This window comes from Triticum urartu, chromosome 2A (assembly GCF_056163025.1).
Source record: "Triticum urartu cultivar PI428250 chromosome 2A, HENAU_Tu73, whole genome shotgun sequence".
Taxonomy (NCBI): domain Eukaryota; kingdom Viridiplantae; phylum Streptophyta; class Magnoliopsida; order Poales; family Poaceae; genus Triticum; species Triticum urartu.
The window spans coordinates 261,877,998-261,884,410 of record NC_141874.1 but is presented as its reverse complement, the minus strand read 5'-3'; positions in this window follow the sequence as shown (position 1 = coordinate 261,884,410).

Genomic DNA, 6,413 nt, shown 5'->3' with positions numbered 1-6,413 from the left:
CTGAGGTGTTTGGCCGGGTAAACTAGAAACACAATCGCAGTAGTTCTCCCTTTACTACCCTAGCCGATCAAACGGAACGTAAGGTAGCAATCACAAGAGCCGGGCAACCCAACTATTGACCAAAGACATGATTCAGAGCCAATGCATATAATGCTTTATTCGGGACACCGAATTGCACTTGTGAAAGTGTTTGGACTTTGTTTTAATATTTAAAAGATGTACGTGGCTTAATAAAGGCCCTAGCAATTTAGGCCATACCGAGGTGTACATGATAATCACACAAAAGCAGGGAAACATATGTTAAGAGATAAGCCAACACTATGTAGGTTTGCGCTAAAAACTATTTCCATTGTAGTCTGATTGATACATCCAAATGTATTGATACAAATAGTGCAATAGGTAATATGGCTATTTTACATGCCGAACACAAGGGGAAGTTGTGCGTGCGTCATGAACGCGGACGGGGTGATCTTTAAGGATCCTTTAGGTACTCTGGTGCGCGTCTATGCGGCTTTTCTCCTTGGTGTATTGTCCTTCGAGAGGATCATCGACTGCTGTTTTCATAATAGGCCATGGAAAGAGTACTCTGTACTGTCGAAAGGGTGATGTGGTTTGCGGGAACCTGAAAGAAAAATAAAATAAAAGAAGAAGAGGAATGTGAGTTTCCTGGTAGCGTCTGGCCGTATTGCAGGCATTGTCCTTATTGTGCCTCCATCCTTTCCCATGGTATTTTTAGTGCGTAATTATGTACGCGTGTCGGATTTCTGGTTCCGGCAAAAACCTTGAGGTTCAAACTTTGGGAGGCGCACGAAGATCTCTCCTCCCCCTAGCTCATGCTCTCGCCGTAATCTCAGAGCTCAGCATGTCGAACGTGCATAACAAAGGACACAGGGTTTATACTGGTTCGGGCCACCAATGTGGTGTAATACCCTACTCCAGTGTCGTGTGGTTGATCCTGAGGAGAGGCGTCCTTGAGCTCGGAGAGCTTGTGTGGTTGAGGATGATCTGAATGGTCTCTCTCTCTCTCTCACTCCATTCTGTTGCATCCTACTTTGGTGGCTTGTCCTATTTATAGAGGCCCTAGTCCTCTTCCTAAACGTTGGCGGGAAGGGATCCGACAATGGCCAAATTCGAAGGGAGAACACTAGTACAAGTTATTCTAACAAAAGGTGGTCTTCGCCTGCCAAAGGCTCTGGCGGTGATGGTGTCCTGGGCTCCATGGTGACCTCTGTCCTGCCGTCCCGCTGGTCTTGGTCTTGTTGCGCCGATATGGAAACCTTTGCATGATGCCTCGGGACTCCTCGCCTGCGCTTCCCCCTTTAGCACCAAAGAGGAAACGAGGACACTACGCGTGCTGGCACCCGCCTGGTGCCCGCCTGGCCTTGGTCGTCATGGCTCGCATCACAGGGACCTCCCGAGGTGCCCTATTCGTTGATCTCTCCGCCTCTCGCAAGCCAGCCTAGTGAGGCCGCCCCCAAGGAGGTCTTATGTTGTATGCCTCGTGAGGATTGGCCCCTCACGACGGTCTTGAGTGTTCGCTCATGAAGATGGGCCGTACAGGGCCACTAGTGGAGCCACGCCATGGGTCGCAGGCAGGCAAGTTTGGGGACCCCCGTTCCCAGGACTCTGACAATGCGTGGCACATATGCCACAATTCGGTAGGGGATGAGATGGAGGACGAATTGCTAATCGAGCTCCTGATGAGGTGGACGGTTGTACAATGGGGTCATTAATTGAGCTCCTCGGCAACTGCCCGACTTGACTCGTCCCTGTTGCATGCAGAAAAAGGGTCATTATTACCTTAGGTCATGGTGGTCGGCGGTTGGCCTCCTCTTGGCTATAAATGGGAAGGTGGGCGGAGCCCCCATCACCCATCTCTTCCTTCACTCCTCCTGCTTCTTCTTCTTCCTCCTTGCTTCGTTGCTGCGCCGCGTCACTTATGGTGCCAATATGGAGCTTCTCAGCCGCAGAAAAGGCAAAGGCCCCCCGCGGCAAGCCAGGGCCACTTCCGCCGAAGAAGAGGCTGGCCCGTCGCCGCAATGTAGCCGTGAGGCTAGAGGTGTCGAGGCCTTTGCACGAACGTCCTCCCCCGGGCTACCCACGGCATTTGTACGCCCAGGAAGAGGGATCCGGAGGAGGTAATAGGGACCGACACCCACCGCACCACGGCCGTGGTTGCCATGCTATGGCGGTGTGCGCTGCTGCCCCGCGAACCCACGATGAGGGCTCCTTGCGTGAACTCGTGGTGTGGGCGGCGATGCCACCGATCACGTGGATCCGGTTCCCGTTGTTCTTCATCGAGGTGATGCCGCCGAGGGGGGCGCTGGAGCTATGGCTGCAGCACGCTGGGTGCGGCACCCCGGCAACGGGGGCGGAGGTTGAGGTCATCTCCCCTGGCAAGGTCTTCATGACCCACGGATGGGGTGAGGTCACCCGCGTCTAGCGCACGGAGGGCGCCCTCGCCATCCACTTCAAGTACGACGGCGCCTCCATGATGTTCTTCAAGGGCTTCGATGAGGAAGGGCGCCTCTTGGAGTGCTGTACCGAAGGGGGCCGCCAGGATGTTGCGGTGGCGGGCGCTTAGCCCGCCCTCGGACCTGCTGACAGCTCCTCCAGCAGCAACGGTGACTCCTGGTGGTCGAGCGACTCTCCCGAGCCCGACGAGACTCCGGAGACAAGCGACACCATCTACGTGCCTCTGAGGTCGCGCCGTGCCAGAGCGCAGCTGCGGCGTCCGTCCGCCGCCGCCATCGATTTGGATGAGGTTGGCGCAGGGCTCCTGTGGCCCACTATTGATGATGGCGTCGACGGTGTTGGTGCGTGTAGATAGGGCCCCTAGAAACTTCCTACTTTTGTTCCCTGCGAGGAATCAAGATGGACCCCATGGGGTGCGTGTAAAGGGTTTGTAATGCCTTTTGTTGATATCGTCCTTATTATGAAGATTTACGAATACATGTCCTGCTTCGGCTCGGTCTCCCCTTTCGAACTTCGCGGTAGCTTGGTGCTCTACGGCGACAGGTCTCGGTCCCCAGGTAGGTTGCAGCCGTCGCTGGTATTGCAGGTCATGATGCCGTGGTCAAGGCCAGGAGGCGAGCGGCACGAGGTCTAGTTAGAGCTCCTAAGGCACGATGCTCAAGAGGTCCCCTTTAGCGTGCAAGCAGCTACCTAAAGGTGGGAAAGGGAGGCCACGTCGCCGCAACAGGGCTGTAGGAGGTGGGAATGTTATGTCGTAGTGCTCGGCCGACCCGGGTGCGAAACGTATATTGGCAGCCCAGAGTTGATTCCTTGTGCAGCGCCAGACTCATGCGTCGACGGCCATAACGTAGCTAGGTTAGGCCCGTGCGAGTCTCCCCCTCTTTCCCATGCTCTTCCATGTGCTATACGTCCTCGGGTCCCAGCCCTCGAGCGAGCTCACCGCCGCAGGTATGCCAGGTCGGGATGCCGTGGTCAAGGCCAGGGAGTGAGGGCTGGAGAGCCAGTAAGAGCTCCTGAGTCACGATGCACAGGAGCCCCCCCTTTAACGCGCAAGCGAATTTCATGGGAAAAGTGGGAGCCCGCGGTAACGCCTGCTATCGCCCTTGGGAGGTTCCTGCAGGTTAGCGCGAAGAAGGGTATAAATCGCAACCACGCTTGCCGGTCTACCACTGGTTATTCCGCAAGAAGATGAAGGAACTTAGGGTCTGGTGAGGTGCCGTGCGCGGGCGTGCCACGAGCCAGAGCTCGACTGCTCATATTTGTCAGCGTTGCAGGGGCGAACTCGAGCGCAAGCGCTGTGCCAGCATGGGTAGCCCCATTGCGGGATAAGCAAGGGGCCAATTGGTGTCGCGGGCGGCCGCGGTGAGTGACAAGCAAGCAAGGGATGTCTAGAAATAACTCATGCATGGGGACCAGCTAGCTTAGATGGATGCGATGATGATACATTCCATCGGGACGAGCCCGAGCAGCCTGGGGATGATGCGGCTCGAGGGGCACCCCCAGTAAAGTAAGCTAAAGGATGCAAAAGGATACACGCTGTAGGGACAGGCCCATGCGACTTGGGATTAATGCAGCCCGAGGAGCGCTCCTAGCTGAATAAACTTGGAAAATGTCACCTGGTTTTGTTGTCGAAAGAGTTTAGGGTTGCTGAAGGCGCGCACTAAAGAAGTCGCTCCTCATGAGCCACCGAGACCGTGAGCCTCGAGAGGCTCTAGGGGCTCAGGTGGATCGTCTCCATCTCCGTCAGGACCACGTGATGCCTGGCCTCCTGAGTTGCCAGGATGCTCCGTAGGTTGCGCTGGAGGGCGGCTGCCACGCTCGGCAGGCCAAACGGCATGCGAACATAGCTGTAAGGTGGAACCTCGCACTGCCAAATGCGCGAAGGTCAGAAGCGCTCCTGAGATGCGGCCCTGTTGAGCCCTGGGATGTCGATGCAGATGCATAGCCTGCCATCCTCGCCTGTATGGGGAATAGCATCAGGTGGGTGGTGGTCGCCCCGCATATCCCTTGCTTCTTGAAGCTCCTGGGTGGCCTTGACGATGCACTCCTGAGTGCCAGGCACTCCTCGCCCGGTGCCCTCCTGAGGGAAAAGTGCCGCAAAGCACGCCTCAACATGGTGCCCGAGCTCCTCCCTCATGATGTTGGTTAGGTCTGTGGCCCTCCAGAAGAAAGCCCCTGAGCCTCGCCCGAGGAGGGCGCCGGGCGCGCCTTCTAATTCAAGGGAGGGAGGCGTCCCAGGTGCGGGCGCTGATCCTGAGGCGGTGCCGCTAGAGACACTGCCCCCCTGAGGACCTGTGCGGAGTAGCTGCTTCTTCTTAATGGGGATGGCCTCAGGAGGGTACTGCGTGCCCTCGCTATCAGGGTCTTCGATTGCTGCGGCTCGGAAGGCATGCTCATGGGAGCACACTGCATCTCTTTCTTCGTAGGGGGCTGTGATGATGCCGCCGCTTCCTGGCATCTTTTGGATGTTGAAGCCATGGTGGGTCATTGCCATGAACTTGGCTAATTCTCGGTACCCAAGGATGGCATTGTACGATAGACGGATGTGGGCGATGTCAAAGTCGATGAGCTCGGTGCGGTAGTTGTCGCGCTGGCCGAAGGTTATAGGGAGACGGACTTGCCCTATTGAGGTGAGCTGTCGGTCACCCTGAGAAGGGCTTGGTAGGTTGTAGCTGATCATAGGGCACTTGAAGGTTGTTGAACGTCTCGACGAATAGGACACTGAGCACCGTGCCGCTGTCAATGAGGGCCTTGGTGACTTCGACATTGCTGATGACGGGTGAACAGGGCGTCGGGAGGATGCCAGCAGTAGCCGTGCAGCTGGTCCGCCAAGCTGAAGGCGATGGCGTACTTGGACGACCTGAGTGGGCGTGGCCTTGAGCCTAGGGGGGCGTGTTCACCTCATGAGGAAACTGGTTGAAGATGTGCTGGGAAGCCAGGGCCTGAGCACCGCCCAAGATGCAAGCGATGGCATGTGGCTCCTGGAAGTCCCCGGCCCCCTTGTCTTGGTGGTGATTGTCGTTCCTTCTTGGTTGTGGCGGCAGCGGAGGGAGGCCAGGATTTCCCTTAGGACGGTCCTCGCGAGCTGGTCACGCTAGGCGCCCTCACGAGGCTACTCCTGCCGGTGGTCCTCATGAGGCCGGTCGCGCCACTCCTGGCGGGGGCCACGGTCGTCCCAGCGTCCTCCACCTCGTCCTCCTCCTCGGTCATAGCCCCGGTCGTTGTGCTCGGGGCGTTGACTGAAGCATCCATCTCGGATGGTCCTCAGTTCTATAAAATCGTTGGTGTTGTGGTTGTGTACGTTGTGGAAGGCGCAGAACGGACGGCTGCCCTTGACAACTCGGGGTGATCCCGGCCGCGCTTCGTGTCTGGCTCCGCTGCGAGCACGGCTACTCCCTTGCTCTTCAAGTCCTTGACCTTGGCTTTCTTCTCATCAGGGTCAGCAAATAGGGAGCTCGAGGAGGGAGAGACGCCCTTCCTCAGCTCTTTCGCACTTGGTCGCCAGGTTGAACAGCTCCAGAATCGTCCATAGCTCCTCGTGGATGGCAAGATCCTCCTTCATCTTGAGATCGCGGACGCCATCGGAGAACGCTGAGATGATGGCCTCGTCTGTCACCTTGGGGATCTTGAGGCGAACGCTATTGAAACACTAGATGTACTTCGGCAAGGTCTCTCCTGGCTGTTGCTTGATGTGGCGCAGGTCAACCACGGCCGGAGGGCGGCCACGAGTGCCCTGGATGTTGGCGATGAAGTGGTTGCGCATCTCACCCAAGGAGGAGATTGATTTCGCGGGCAGGTCCAGGAGCCACGAGAAAGCGCCATCCTTGAGAGCCATGGCAAACCAGTTCACCATGACCCTTTCGTCGCCATTGGCCGCCTCGATGCTCAGCTCGTAGAGCTCCAAGAACTCCGTGGGGTCGGGGGTGCCGTCGTAGCGC